This window comes from Myotis lucifugus, unplaced genomic scaffold (assembly GCF_000147115.1).
Source record: "Myotis lucifugus unplaced genomic scaffold, Myoluc2.0 scaffold_12, whole genome shotgun sequence".
NCBI classification, from domain to species: domain Eukaryota; kingdom Metazoa; phylum Chordata; class Mammalia; order Chiroptera; family Vespertilionidae; genus Myotis; species Myotis lucifugus.
The window spans coordinates 13,577,072-13,592,418 of record NW_005871060.1 but is presented as its reverse complement, the minus strand read 5'-3'; the positions used below and the strand labels follow the sequence as shown (position 1 = coordinate 13,592,418).

At 39.1% G+C, this 15,347-nt stretch overlaps 1 pseudogene; it reads left to right on the top strand.

Annotated features, from left to right (window-relative positions):
- Window positions 1–237: 237 nt before the first annotated feature.
- Window positions 238–15,347, top strand: part of LOC102442737 — a 33,501-nt pseudogene continuing 18,391 nt past the window's right edge.

Below are 15,347 nucleotides of genomic sequence, written 5' to 3'. Positions count from 1 at the left end.
CCGGCCAGCCTGCGGATGTTAATCAGGTGGTCGCTCATCTTCTTGATGAGTTTCACCTCCTCACTCCGGAAGTGGTTCTTCAGGAAGTCACAGAGATGAGGGTCTGCCTGGGTAGAACCCAGGGCCTGCAGCTCCAAAAGGGCCTGGTTATGTTCCTCTCCACGGCCAGGGTGGCTTCCACAGCGTCCTGAGTTTTGCCCACTCATCTGGGGAAGCTTCAGCACGTCCTGGAAGAGAATGCGGCCACCGCGCTTGTTTTCAACTTTACCAGACGCTCAGTGCCCTCGGCTTCTTCTCCCCCAGCTCGCGGAAGAAATGGCCCACGCCCTCGAGAGCCACATCGTCAGGGTCAAAAAAGAAGCCCAGCGAGAGGTAGGTGTGGAGCCCGCAGATGCCCGGTTGACCGCAGCCTCCACCTCGGTGGGATAATTCTGATGAAGTTGGGACTCATTGTTGCTTGGCAATAAGAAAGTTAAGGTAGAAAAAAAAAACCCGGTGTGTTGGCTGGTCCTGCAGGTGGTTTGAAGGTGGTGACTGGATGAGATGCAGGAGGGTGGCCGGGACCTGAGTCTGTTCCGTCCAAAAACTGTTGAAGCAAGAGACAGATTGGGGATTGCCGAGGGCACTGCCCCTATTTTTAATATTCTTCTTCTTTATCCTCCAAACTTACATTGAAATTTTTTTATATGACAGCAGTATCTTTTGTGCATATTATAGATACTAACATTTATATAGTTATAGGAATTCACACTAAAAGTAAATTTTATGAAAAATATTAGAGATTATAAAAGTAATACATACATGTAAACTAAGCAAAAGAAATTTATATTACACAGAAAATGAAAATATTTCTCCTCATGATCTCTGTTTATTTTTATTTTATAATTATTATTTTTAAAATGTTTTTATGGATTTTTTTAGAGAGAGAGGAAAGGAGAGAGAGAGAGAGAGAGAGAGAGAGAGAGAGAGAGAGAGAGAAACATCTATGTCAGAGAGACACATCAATTTGTTGCCTCCTGCATGAGCCCTGATGGGGCTGGGGATGGAGCCTGCAACCCAGGTAAGCACCCGTGACTGGAATTGAACCCAAGACCCTTCAGTCTGTGGGCCCATGAACTATCCACTGAGAAAAACCAGATAGGGCTGCTTTTTAAATAAAATATATATATATATATATATATATATATATATATATATACACATATATATATATATTGATTTCAAAGAGTAAGGGAAAGGGAGAGAGAGATTGAAACATTAATGATGAGAAAGAATCATTGATTGGATGCCTCTTGCCCCACACTGGAGATCAAGCCCACAACCTAGGCATGTGCCCTGATCGGGAATCGAACCGTGACCTCCTGGTTCATAGGTCAATGCTCAACCATTGAGCCACACTGGCTGGACTCATTTTTTAAAAATATATTTTTATTGATTTCAGAGAGGAAGGGAGAGGGAGAGATAAAAACATCAATGATGTGAGAAACTCATTGATCAGCTGCCTCCTGCACGCACCACACTGGGGATCGAGCCTGCAACCCAGGCATGTGCCCTTGACCGGAATCAAACCCAAGACCCTTCAGTCCGTAGGCTGACATTTTATCCACTGAGCCAAACCAGCTAGGGCAGTGATGGCGAACCTATGATACGCGTGTCAGAGGTGACACTCGAACTCATTTATTTGATTGATTTTTCTTTGTTAAATGGCATTTAAATATATAAAATAAATATCAAAAATATAATTCTTTGTTTTACTATGGTTGCAAATATCAAAAAATTTCTATATGTGACATGACACCAGAGTTAAGTTAGGGTTTTTCCAAATGCTGACATGCCGAGCTCAAAAGGTTCGCCATCACTGAGCTAGGGCCTGGCTGGACTTATTTAACTAATTTTTGAGCTCATAGAGTTGAGATTCAGAGAGATAAAATGACATACACAAGGTCACCTATCTGGTAAGTCTTAAGTTTGTCAACAAAAACAAATCAAAGACAATGTTAAGAAATATTAGGGGATATCTCCCAAGGAATAATACTTGAGTAATAGTTTGTCAAAATATCCACAATTAATGAATATCCAATTGTTTATATAAATACTAGAGGCCCAGTGCACAAAATTTGTGCAGGAGGGGGGGTCCCCTCAGCCTGGCCTGCACCCTCTCCAATCCCGGACCCCTTGGGGGATGTCTGACTGCTTCTCGCAATCTGGGACTGCTGACTCCTAACCGCTTACCTGCCTGCCTGCTTGATTGCCCCTAATCACCTCTGCCTGCCTGCCTGATTGCCCCTAACCACCTCTGCCTGCCTGATTGCCCCTAACCACCTCTGCCTGCCTGCCTGATCATCCCTAACTGCCTCTGCCTTGGCCTGCACCCAGGACTCAGGATTCCCTCCTCCGGCAGGTTGCAGGCACCCGGAACCCGGGCTTCCCTCCCTCTGGCTGGCTGCAGGCACCCAGGACCCAGGCTGGCTTCACCCATGTCAGCCACAGCCACAGGGAACCGTGGGCAGGTGGCTGTGCCCGGGCTGCAGCCACAGGTGTCCAGGACTGTGGGGTGGGCGGCTTTTCCCTCTCCCAGGATGCAGGCACAGCTGCTGGTGCCGGGGACCATGGGATGGGTGGCCTGTCCCTGTCTCGGGCCACGGCCCTAGCTGCTGGTGCCTAGGACCATGGAGCGGGCGGCTTGTCCCTCTCCTGGGCCACAGCCCCAGCTGCTGGTGCCTCGGACCTCGGGGCGTGCAGCTTGTCCCTCTCCTGGGCCGCAGCCTGGCTTGTCCCCATTCCTCTCTCACAAGCTCATTTGTGCTTGGCTGGTCCCCATTCCTCTTTCCCCAGTGTTGAGTGTCTGAGCTGTTACGTGAGGGCGTGATGGCGTGAGGGCGTGATGACCATTTTCATATTAGCTCTTTATTATATAGGATGGGGAGACTGTATAATGCAGCATTTAAGAGCAAAGGTTTTGAAGTCAGGAACATGTGAATTCAAGTTCTCCTAGATCAGTGATGGCGAACCGTTTGAGCTCGGCGTGTCAGCATTTTGAAAAACCCTAACTTAACTCTGGTGCTGTGTCACATATAGAAATTTTTTGATATTTGCAACCATAGTAAAACAAAGATTTATATTTTTGATATTTATTTTATATATTTAAATGCCATTAACAAAGAAAAATCAACCAAATAAATGAGTTCGCGTGTCACCTCTGACAGGCGTGTCATAGGTTCGCCATCACTGTCCTAGATCATTATGTACCTTGGGCAGTGTATGTAGCCTATCTAATCACTAGTTTCCTCATTTGTGAAATGGGCATATTTGTATCTACCTCAAAGCTTTGATAATGTGAGAATTAATTTAATATTGTGATGTGAATTACTATGTACAGTGCCTGGTACATAATAAGGACATCATAAATGGTAGCTGTTGTTATTATAAATATGTAAAGTACAGTCATTAAAACACTCAAGTTTGTGGTGTTTCAATATTTGGTTTTGGACAATCCTGGTGGTGACCTTGGATTGAGTCTTCCATAGCTGGTCCTAGATCGAATCTAGATTAAGAAGCAGACAACCTAATTTTACTTACTTTATGCTTCATTTTTCCTTATTTCTGTAAATGCCATAAATATTTACAGATGTCATATTAGAAACTGGTTAAGTAATTTGATTTTTAAGAAGTTCTTTTCTGGCCAGGACCGGTTTGGCTCAGTGGATGGAGCGTCGGCCTGTGGACTGGGGGGTCCCGGGTTCGATTCCGGTCAAGGGCATGTGCCTGGGTTGCGGGCACATCCCCAGTGGGGGATGTGCGGGAGGCAGCTGATCGATGTCTCTCTCTCTCATCGATGTTTCTGACTCTCTGTCTCTCTCCCTTCCTCTCTGTGGGAAATCAATAAAATATATAAAAAAAGAAAAGGAAAAAAAAAAAAAAAAAAAAGAAGTTCTTTTCTGATGATAGACATTTGAAGAGAAAAAACCTTTACACATAGACATTACTTAAAAACTTACTCGTCTTGCCCTAACCGGTTTGGCTCAGTGGATAGTGCGTCGGCCTGTGGACTGAAGGGTCCCAGGTTCGATTCCGGTCAAGGGCATGTACCTTGGTTGTGGGCACATCCCCAGTAGGAGGTGTGCAGGAGGCAGCTGATTGATGTTTCTCTCTCATTGATGTTTCTAACTCTCTATCCTTCTCCTTTCCTCTCTGTGAAAAATCAATAAAATATATTAAAAAAAAAACAAAAAACTTACTCATCTGACCAGTGGGCTCAGTGGTTGACGCTGACCTATGAATCAGGAGGTCATAGTTTTGTGGGCTCCATCCCCAGGAAGTGGGGGAGGTGTGCAGGAGGCAGCTGATCAATGATTCTCTCTTAAACTCAGGGGACTCTTCCTTTTCCTTCCTCTTTGAAATAAAAAGGTATATATATAAAAGAGAAATAAATTCAATATAAAACATATTAAAAAATAATAAATAAAAACTTTCTTACTCTCGCCAGGATGCTCAGTTGGTTGGAACATGTCCCTGTACATGGATCGTGGGTTCCATTCCCAGCCAGGGCACCTACCTAGGTTTTGGGTTTGATTCCTCATGTGGCTGTGTACTAGAGGCAACTAATCAATTTTATTTCTCACATTGATGTTTCTCTCCTTTCCTCTCTTTTCCTGTAAAAATCAATAAAACATATCCTGGGGTAAGGATTAAAAGAAAACATTTCTCAATCACTTTTATTTGCAACTATTAGTCATTTTATTATATGGGAGTTGCAGATAATCATAAAGGAACATAACTGAGATCACGAAATAAGAAAATATTCAGCATTAGCAAAACTTGCTTTACAACTGTTTAAACGGTGAAAGGCAACTCAGAAGCCAAAGAATACTAAAATATTCTGACTGATCCTATCATCACAATGAATGTCAAGCTGGTACAGTTCAGAAGCGGAAATCCTTTCAGGTAACCAAAAAAACCAAACACCAGCTGTAAGCCCCCAGCTGCAGATGGAAGAAAGAAACATTAGAGAAGAAGCATCCTAACTTCTCCGTACTGTAGTTTTTGTGAATGACTATTGTAATGTCTCTGGTATGGGAGCACATTCAGAAGAAAAGACAAGATCAACACCGTGACCACACCACAAGCCTCAGGAAAGGCATTGTCAGTTTATTGTTGAAGGCACACTGTTTAACATTTCACCGAGGAAAATACACATTGGTATTTCAAGGGCAAAGCTGCATCTCCAAAGTTTTTCTGTTTGCACTTGTCTTCGCAGAAATTCCGTGGTAATCAACTCAACTTTCAATTAAGTGATATCTCTGTAGCCATCTAATTTAAATAATCAACACACAGAATCTTCATAGAGATTTTTTAAAATAAAAAAGAATTATGATTTCTGAATTTGATATTAGCCTATTTGCATACTGTAGCATGACTGTATTTAGGAAAATTCTAGATTTGATTTTTATCTCAGTAAATAAAATGTAATTAGGTTTTATTTAGAGTGTAAATTGTTATTTGTAATATTATAAATATTCTCTAACAAAATTGTTACCATGTAGATTAAAGCAAAGATCATTTGCATATTTATTTTGGAGGCAGTCACAAAAGAACATTACTTAAACCTTATATATGCAAAATGAATTACTTGGTGTTTCAAAGGTGCATAAGCTAAGAGGACAGGCCCAAAGCACAACAGCAGCATTACTGGCTTCTCCAAGCAGCCCCACCAGGGAGCCTTCATCTTTCCCGGGTGAGACCAGAATAAGTTCAAACTCCATTGCCCATTCAGTCTCCAGAGACTTCAAACGAGGGATCCAATTATGATAGTGGGTGCTGGGTTGTCGACTTGTGTCCCCCATAAATCAGACTGAGTTTGCCTCCAGTTCATATTATAAACTCCAGTGAGCGACACTCAGGTGGCGTGGCTTTCAGTCAGGCCCACACGGACTGCGTTTCAACTGGTGAGCTGACGTGCAAGAGGAAAGCTTGTTACTAGCCCCCCTGAGATTATCAAAAGCCAGCAATTACTTCTTTGGTGACGTACCTTCTGCAGCAGATAACCTTTAGTTTTATATTGCTTTTTATTTTATTTTATATTTTGGTAATCTTCACTAGAGGATATTTTTCCATTGATATTTAGAGAGAGTGGAAGGGAAGGGGAGAGGCAGAGAGAGAGAAACATTGATGGGAGACACATCAATTGGTTGTCTTCCGCATGCACCCCAGCCAGGGCTGGGGATGAACCCTGCAACCAAGATATGTGCCCTTGGCCAGAATCAAGCCCGGGACCCTTCAGCCTGAGGGCCCACACTCTATCCACTGAGCCAAACCAGAGAGGGCTATAGTGCCTTTAAAAGAGCAGGGTTTCATTGTAGTAAAAAAAAGAAGTCTAAGCAATTTAACATAGGTGGCTAAATAATGTTTTCTTCTGCAATATTATTTGATTAGATGATGTGAAAATTGAAGTTTTAATTGTCAATGATTTTACTTAAAAAACATACTTATTTGACTTAATTAGGTGAAGTATGTGTTTAAATGACTGGACACTTGAAAAAATTTACCCAAGACAAAGAAAATTGTAAATTTAGAGACTTAAGAGATAGCACATTTTAATAAAGGACATTGTAATTGGTAAACATTGCTAGGATATTATAATGCTTATTTGAGTTTGCTCAACAAGCAGTCTTTTTATGAATTATCAGGTTTTACCCAGAGATGCTGCATTGCACAGAAGAGCATAATTAAATATTGAGTAAATGGCTTACTTTTTAAAAGGAATGGGAATAAGAAAAGAATTTTGCTCTAAACTCCTCCTATAATTTACATTAAAAATTTTAAACTATATATTGATTTTCAAAGAGAGAGACCTGCGCTCAGTCCAAATTATATTCAAAATATAAATATTTGCAGTTTTTAAAAACATATTATTCTTTCAAAGCCCTATCAGTGATCAAAAGATTGCCATAGTATTGTTTTACTCTATGTATGTATATTTTATATACTGATGACTCTTTTAATCTCGTAAGAACCACATCCAGCAGTGAATCACATTCTTTGAGTGAATAATTCAGTCCTTGACGCCAACCTCTGAGGGGGAATATTGTGGTCATGCTGTCTGAACAGCGTGGTAGCTATGGCTACCTATATAATTCTTCGCAATGAAAAAAAGTGACAACGACATTAAATTTAATCAGGTTCCCCTCTTCTGTGGTTCCCACTGGGATGAGCCACTAGTGTCTTGCCTTAAATATTCAAAGGCCTTCCTGAGTAGTTTGCATGTGTTCATATACTGGGACAATGTCCTGCTAATACAGAACAATAGATCTGTCATGTATTTCTCCTGCAAGTAGCTGTGAGTCTAAAGTTACTAAGTATAGGGTTTAAGGGCTGTCTTCCCCTCAGCGACTGTCTCTACTCAAGTCTTAACAATTGGCAGTAAGGAAATGTACATAGACACGAAAGTGTAATGAACTTGGTTTTCTGAGTTGGAAACTCAAATGGATGGAAGAATTGTGTTTGCTAAATAATAATAAAGCTGGCTAGCTTCCTAAATTTTCAGTCACACTCCATGTGATATATATATATAAAACACACAGTAGAGAGTATCACATGGCTGGAAACACATAGCTTAGCAAATATTTAAAGACAGCAGCCTATACTTATGCCCTTGTACCTTTGCAGAGCACTCAAGTGTATATCACTTTCTTTTAAATCATAGATGAGAAATTATAAGATATATTTTATGCCCATTGTGCATCCCTGGGAGGATGGTAAACTAATTTTTAACGTTTAAAGGATGAAAAAAATCACACACACATAAGGATGTTCATTATAATCTGTGAGTGTCTGAAATAGATCTTTGCCATTCATTACAATCTCTCTGTTTGCTTATAATTTTGACATTGGAGAAACTGAAGAAAGGGAAACAAAAATTCTTTCTTTTTTTTCAGGTAGGCAAAACCAACCAAACAAAATAATGAAAATGACCCCCAAAAAACATTATTTCTCAGAAAACACTGCACTTTGAGAGTAATTGAGTACATGACACTTTCTACTATCTAGAGGACCCCTGTCTTGGGTAATATTTAATTCCTTAATATGTGATATTAAAAAGTTCCTGACTACCCTTGGATAGCATTAATTAATATACTTTATGGCATAGTATAAATTACTAACAATATTTCAAAGGTATACCATAGCCATAATAAAATAAAAAGTGAAGTTAAACAATTCTTTCAGACCTTTGAAGATGCTAGTATAAAATTCTACCTGCTAACTTTCTTCTATTGTATATAAAATAAAATAGAGGTGGAAATGGAGTCTGTGGTAAATACTAAAAATTTTTTGTTTTTCTTCTACCTTTTTGTCTCTTTTATTGAGTCTTAGATTCTATTGAAATCTTAGGGTCCTTTGTCTCATAGATATGCATATATAATTCCTAGTAACATCAATTTCATTGCATGAAAATTGTTAGTTCTTTGCACAATTGAAAAGAAGATTGATTCCTTTACAGCTTGATGTTTTCATTCACTAGGTAGGTGTTTGAAGATAGACAACTTAAAATTATTTCTAATGTCAAGATCAGAGTCAAAGAAGTGAGCTTATCATAACTCTATAAGAAATTCTTCCTATGACATATCGTTGACCTCAGAGTCATGGAAGAGTTCAAGGTCAAGCAGAGAGACACTCAGAGTGGTCAGCTATTTTTGACTGACTGACACTTGTTTTTTTAACCTTTGAAAATGTGATTTCATGTTTATCAAACTTTGACATAAAGCATTGTGTGCCATGTAGAAATAGGGACCTTATGCCATGGCTTTCTAATATACATTTGACAGACAATATATTGGCATCCTCTTTAGGACAGATCAGTGTCAGCGGGGCAGAGGTCAGGAATGAGCAGTCTTATTGAATAGGTTTCAGTCAGAGAAGACAGGTTCCACAGGAAAACTGCCTTTCCAAATGGTCCCACTTGTAGACCCAAGACACTGCAACTCAACTCTCTCTACCCTTTTTATTGTTTGGCAACAGGGAGATGGAACAATCACTAACCTATGCACATGTGCCAAAGATGACACGACACCATTGTTCAGTACACAATGGAAAGGAATCCAGAGAGAGTTTTATGTAGGTGCTGGGACTGACCCTAGAAAAAAAAGTAGTAGGAAAAGTTTATCTTTATGACTTTTTATGCCTCAGCACTTTATTTTTTCTTTCACATGATTACTGTTTTTGAATATTTCTTGCATTTTGTTAGTAAAGTGTTAGCTCATAATCGCTTTGTGTGACCTATTCCAGAAAATCTGAATGTGTCAGGAAGTCTATTATTTCAGTCTTCTTAATCTACACAGTATTTACCCAGCTCTTCATTCTCTCCTTTCTGTCTTTCCTACTCAGTCCTTGTTTTGACTATAGCAACCAAGGTTTGAAGAAGTCATGGGTTTGTTTATTTAATTTTTGCCAATGGGCTTGTTTGCACGAAATTCCTGAATCTGAAGGAGTTATCCATGAGAAACTGAAATGCTACTTTGGAAATTTACTGGTCTTTGCATTAGGTTTGGTGATTCATTGGTACTTCTTATATAAAGAAATCACATTAATAATTATTTTATTTTGAAAAAGCAACCTTCTAGAAAGGCTCCCCTTAAGTAATATATGTTTCTTGAGGAAAAATAGAAAAATAACCAAAGCAAAGCCTCATTACTGTTATATAAAGACTTCAACTGTGGACATTTGAACTGTAATCATTATTTCACCATATAAATTATATTGTGATGAATGCCTTGTATTGGAATCTCTTGTAGTTGTTGTTGTTGAACCCTTTGGAAGTGAGTTGCAGATATCATGATATTTTATTCTTAAATATCTTAGTATGTGTCTCCCAAATGCAAAGACATTCTCCTACAAAAGCTCAATATTACTTTTCCCCAAGAATTTAAAATTAATATAATACTAGTTTATAAAATGTAGTCCATATTCAGATTTCCTCAACTGTCCCCAAAATACCCTTTGTATAGTTATAATCCTTCCTCCCTTCTTACCCTCCCTTTCAATCCAGTTCCAATCACATGTATATACTTGTCATTAGATTAAACAAGACTACTTAAGTAATCATATTCCCACTGTTTTATCATGACCTTTATATTTTTGCAAAGTCTAGACCAATTGTCTTGTAGAATGTTGCACAATACAGATTTTTCTGATTATTTTCTCATGATTAGATTAGTTAATCATTTTTGGCAAGAATACAAAATAGGTTATATTGGGGAGATTCACATTGAAATTATACTTTTTTAGTTGTGAACAATAGGTACATATTCACCGATTTTGAATTACCTATTAAAAATTAAAAATTCTATGACCAGTAGAGTGAAAAATACTTTATATTTTATTGATTACTGATGAAGTAAAACATTATTTAGTTTTTTAATTAATATTTTTATTTTGTGAATTGTTGGTTATTTATTTTAACCATCAAATAATTTAGCTTAATAATGTACTTATACCAGTTTTATCAAATTTAATGCAAGTATTTATGAAGGGATGCTCTTTCTAAGTGTGAAATTGAAAATAATAAAATAAATATTTTTTTGTAGTTAATAGATGGCTTCTAGGTATTGCCTTAGTGTTATTGAACAGTATCACATGTAGATGTCTCTTGTATAGCATTTAGTTAACATTTTCTACTTTCTACTTTGCTTTATTTTAGCTTTAATCATTGGGCATCTAAAAATATGTTTACTGATACACAAACATCAACTCTCTTAGTAACCAAGTATTTTTATGATGAACATTGTGAGTTAAATTAGAAAAATTCTTAGAATTTCACCATATCAACACTTGATATAGGTGTAGGCAGGTATATTTTCAGAACTTAAAACTGTCAAAACATTTCAGAAACTAATAGTGGTAGGAAAATTTGCTGGGAAGGAAGACGAAGATAGGCTGCGATCCACTACATGGCAGGCTGATCCCCAATACAATTTAAATCATCTAACTTAGATTTACTGTAGGATATGGAGAACAGAAGAAAAAGTAGTCTATAGTGTCCACTCTAAGAAAGACACCCCTGACTTTTAAGTTTCAATACCAAATAGAAATTTATATATTAGAAATATAAACTCATGTGTTTATTTGCATACTAGCTTTTGCTGAAGATATCATATGTCCAAAATATCTAATAAAACAATCTACTTATAAAGGTTAAGGGTACCCATAACATTGGAAAATCCACTTAGTATTTTAATCTAATCTTTAATATAGACACAGAAAAAGTTTGTTAGGTGATGAGCATGTTGATTCCCCCCCCCTCCCCCCCCCTTCCCTGGCCCATCTAGTGCCCATGTGAATTTAGGTCAGTTCAGCATCTCAGTCTGTCTTTCACTCTCATCTCCTTGTTGGAGAATCCTCACAGTTGGAGATATCTGCTTGATGTGAGGCAGAACTCACTTCCCACTCTGGAAACTGAAGGGATGCAGCCAGGGGCAGGCATGTGCTTTAAAACCTGGCCAATCAGATACTTCTCTCTCTCAGCATTTTGGAATATTGAATGAAAGACACAGAAGGTAGCAGAAGGTTATTTATTGCTTCTGTGGCAATTTGCTCACCAAATAAAATCTTTCTTGTTTAGGAACCACTGATGTGGATTTTTTTTAAAATTTTGTTTTATTGTTTAAAGTATTACAAAGAGCTCATACAGTATGTCTCCTTTTTTTTTTCCCCCTTGACCTTCCCCCTGCCCTCCCCTACCACCCAGTGTCCTGTATCCATTGGTTATGCTTATATGCATGCATACAAGTCCTTCAGTTGATCTCTTACCCCCCTCCCAACCCTCCCCGGCCTTCTCGCTGTAGTTTGACAGTCTGTTCTATGCTGCTCTGCCTCTGTATCTATTTTTGTTCATCAGTTTAAAATGGTCTTTATTATCCATAAATGAGTGAGATCATGTGGTATTTTTCTTTCATTGACTGGCTTATTTCACTTAGCATAATGCTCTCCAGTTCCATCCATGCTGTGGCAAATGGTAAGAATTCCTTCTTTTTTACAAGAGCATAGTATTCCATTGTGTAGATGTACCACAGTTTTCTAATCCATTCATCTGTTGATGGGCACTTAGGCTGTTTCCAAATCTTAGCTATGGTAAGATTTTGTTCACAATTTACCATAGCTAAGATTTGGAAACAGCCTAAGTGCCCATCAACAGATGATGTGGATGTTTTTACCTCACCCTCAGAAGTCCCTATCTCCTATTTTAAAAATCTGATTCTTTAACCTCTGTCAAATATCTTCTACTAAAGATACATTTTCTTCTACACAAGTTAGTCATAGTCAGTTTCTATGGCTTGTAACTAAGGAACATTTCTACTAAAGACAATGGGAAAAGTTAAAGTTTTGTAAATTTACATGATAATCTGAGGAAACAACACTGAATTGTAAGGTTTAGGTGATTACAAATGAATGCAGTAAAGCAACAAGGAGATATCAAACTTTAGCCCATCAACTGATTGGTAATTACAAAATAGTCCCTGGGATGTAAAACACATCATTGGAAATATATTCAATATTATTATAACAACTATATATGGTGCCAGGTGAGTACTCTGTAAAGTATGTGATTGTCTAACCAGTAGGCTGTACACCTGAAACTGACACAAACTAATATTGAATGTAAACTGTAATTGAAAAAAATTAATTTAGCCCATCAAATTAGCAAGGATGAAATGATAGAACTGTACATTAAGAAGAGAAGGGCAAACTTTCTTATGCATTGTTGATAGGATGTAAATTTATAATACCAACCTATAGTACAGTTTAGTATAAATCAACATTTAAAATGAGCGTTATCTTTTAATTTAGCTGTCTGCCTGACTATGTTAAAAGGTACCATATTCTTTCTCTTTTTCTAATGTCAACTCATTTTAAAACCAGGTTGCTTTATTTTATTCTTATTTTTTAAATCTTTACTGTTGAAAGTATTAAATATGTACCCCCCCCAAACTAGATTGCTCTAAAAAGAAAACTAAAATTTCCCTTAAGTTAAAAAAAGGAAAGTAAAAAATAAAGTTATCTCTAAGTGCTAACTTCTAAAAAGGTAATTGCCCTTATTAGAAAAGATATCTGCATAAGGATGTTCACTGAAACAGTTTGGAGAGCATACCATTGGCAAAAACCCAATGTCCATTAACAAGCAATTATGTAAAGAAATTGTAGTGCAACTATACAGTATTGCAGGGGTCCTCAAACTACGGCCTGCGGGCCACATGCGGCCCGCCGAAAACATTTATCCGGCCCGCCGGGTGTTTTGCCGCCGCTGCCTGTTGCTGAATTTGTTCATAGTTTTTTTTTTTAAACTATAGTCCGGCCCTCCAACGGTCTGAGGGACAGTGAACTGGCCCCCTGTTTAAAAAGTTTGAGGACCCCTGCAGTATTGTATTTTGTAGTCATTAAATACATAGCAATACCTATATTTGTTGACAGAAAAATATCCATGACATTTTTGCTACTTTTAATTTTAGATTTATTTTTTAAAATGTGTTAAAATTTGTATGTCATCTGAATAGCCAAATAAGTATTGAAAAAGAAAAACAAAGTTGGAGGTCTTATACTTCCTAATTTTGAAATTTACTATAATAATCAAAACAGTGTAGTATTGGCATAAAGACAGATGTACATACCAATAAAACAGATTAGGCAATCCAAAAATAAACTCACATATATGGTCAAATGATTTTCTACAGGCATGCCAAGATCATTCAAAAGGGGAAGGTCAGTCTCTTTAACAAATGGTGTTAGGAAAACTGGATATCCTATATAATAAAAGCATAATATGCAAATCAACCGAACGGTGGACCGACCAGTTGCTATGATGTGCCCTGACCACCAGGGGCAGACACTCACTGTAGTCAGTGTGCTCCTACAGAGGGAGTGCTGCTCAGCCAGAAATCAGGCGCATAGCTGGCGAGCACAGTGGCAGTGATGGGAGTCTCTCCTGCCTCTGCTGCAGGTGGGCGGTAAGGAGCGATGGGTCCAGGACTGCGAGAGCCCTGGACTGCGAGAGGGATGTCTGACTGCAGGCTTAGGCCCGATGCCCCCTGGGGGGATCGGGCCTAAGCTGGCAGGTGGACATTCCCCGAGGGGTCTCAGACTGTGAGAGGGCACAGGCCGGGCTGAGGGACCCCTCCCCAGTGCACAAATCTCATGCACTGGGCCTCTAGTCTACATATAAACAATTGAATTGGATTTTAATCTAACACCATATAACAAAAATTGACTCAAATGAATCAAAGACCTAAACTTGAGACCTAAATTGGAACTAGATTTACTCTATGAATAAGCAGTTCCACTTATGGATATTAGAAGCCCAATGCATGAAAGTCGTGCAAGGGTAGGCCCTTCGCAGCCCCAGCTGCCTCCTGCACCTGCCTTGGCCCTGCCGCTGCCCGCGTCTGCCGCCACACTCCCCGGGTTTCCCAGTACCATGGAGCCCCCCAGTGATGGTCCTGCAGAGGATGGCTTGGGCGTCCCTCTTTGGGGTGATCGCGGAGCCCCCTGATTGATCCCCCTGCTGGCCAGTGCCTAGGCCTCCCTCTGCAGGGCGATCGTGGGGCGATGGCAGATCCCCCTGACCAATCACATCGCACCTGCCTTGGCTGGCCTGGCATCAGTGCATGTCATAGCGTGGTTGTCCGGAAGGTCATCCAGATGGTCGTTCTGCTGTTCGTTCGTTCGGTCTATTTGCATATTATGTTTTTATTATTATAGATAACCAAAATAATTGAAAGCAGGATCTTAAAGATATTTGCTCACTCATGTTCATAGTGGCACTATTCACAATAGCCAAGAGATGGAAGCAACTCAAGAGTCCATTGATAGATGAGTAAACAAAATGTGGGACACACACACACACACACCACACACACTCATACACACACACACACACATACACACACACACTTTCAGCCTTAATAAAGAAACTGACTGTTATGGATAGAATGTTTTGTTCCTTACAAATTTGTACATTGAAACCTTTAATCTCCAAGGTGATAGTATTAGGGAGTGTCGCCTTGGAGAGGTAATTAGGTTTATAGGAGGTATTGAGGGGTGGAGCCCCGTGTGATGGAATTTACTGTCCTTCTAAAGAAGAGGAGATTAGAGCTTCTCTCTCCACTATGTGAGGACATAGCAAGAAGTCTGCAAACCCCAGAAGAGGGGTCTTCACCAGAACCTGACTATGCTGGGTGCTTTGATTTCAGACCTTCTAGCCTCTAGAACTGCAGAAATAAGTGCTTGTTGTCTAGCCACCCAATCTATAGGACGGGGGGGCCTTGACTTACGAGTTTAATTCATTCATAGACCGGAGCTCG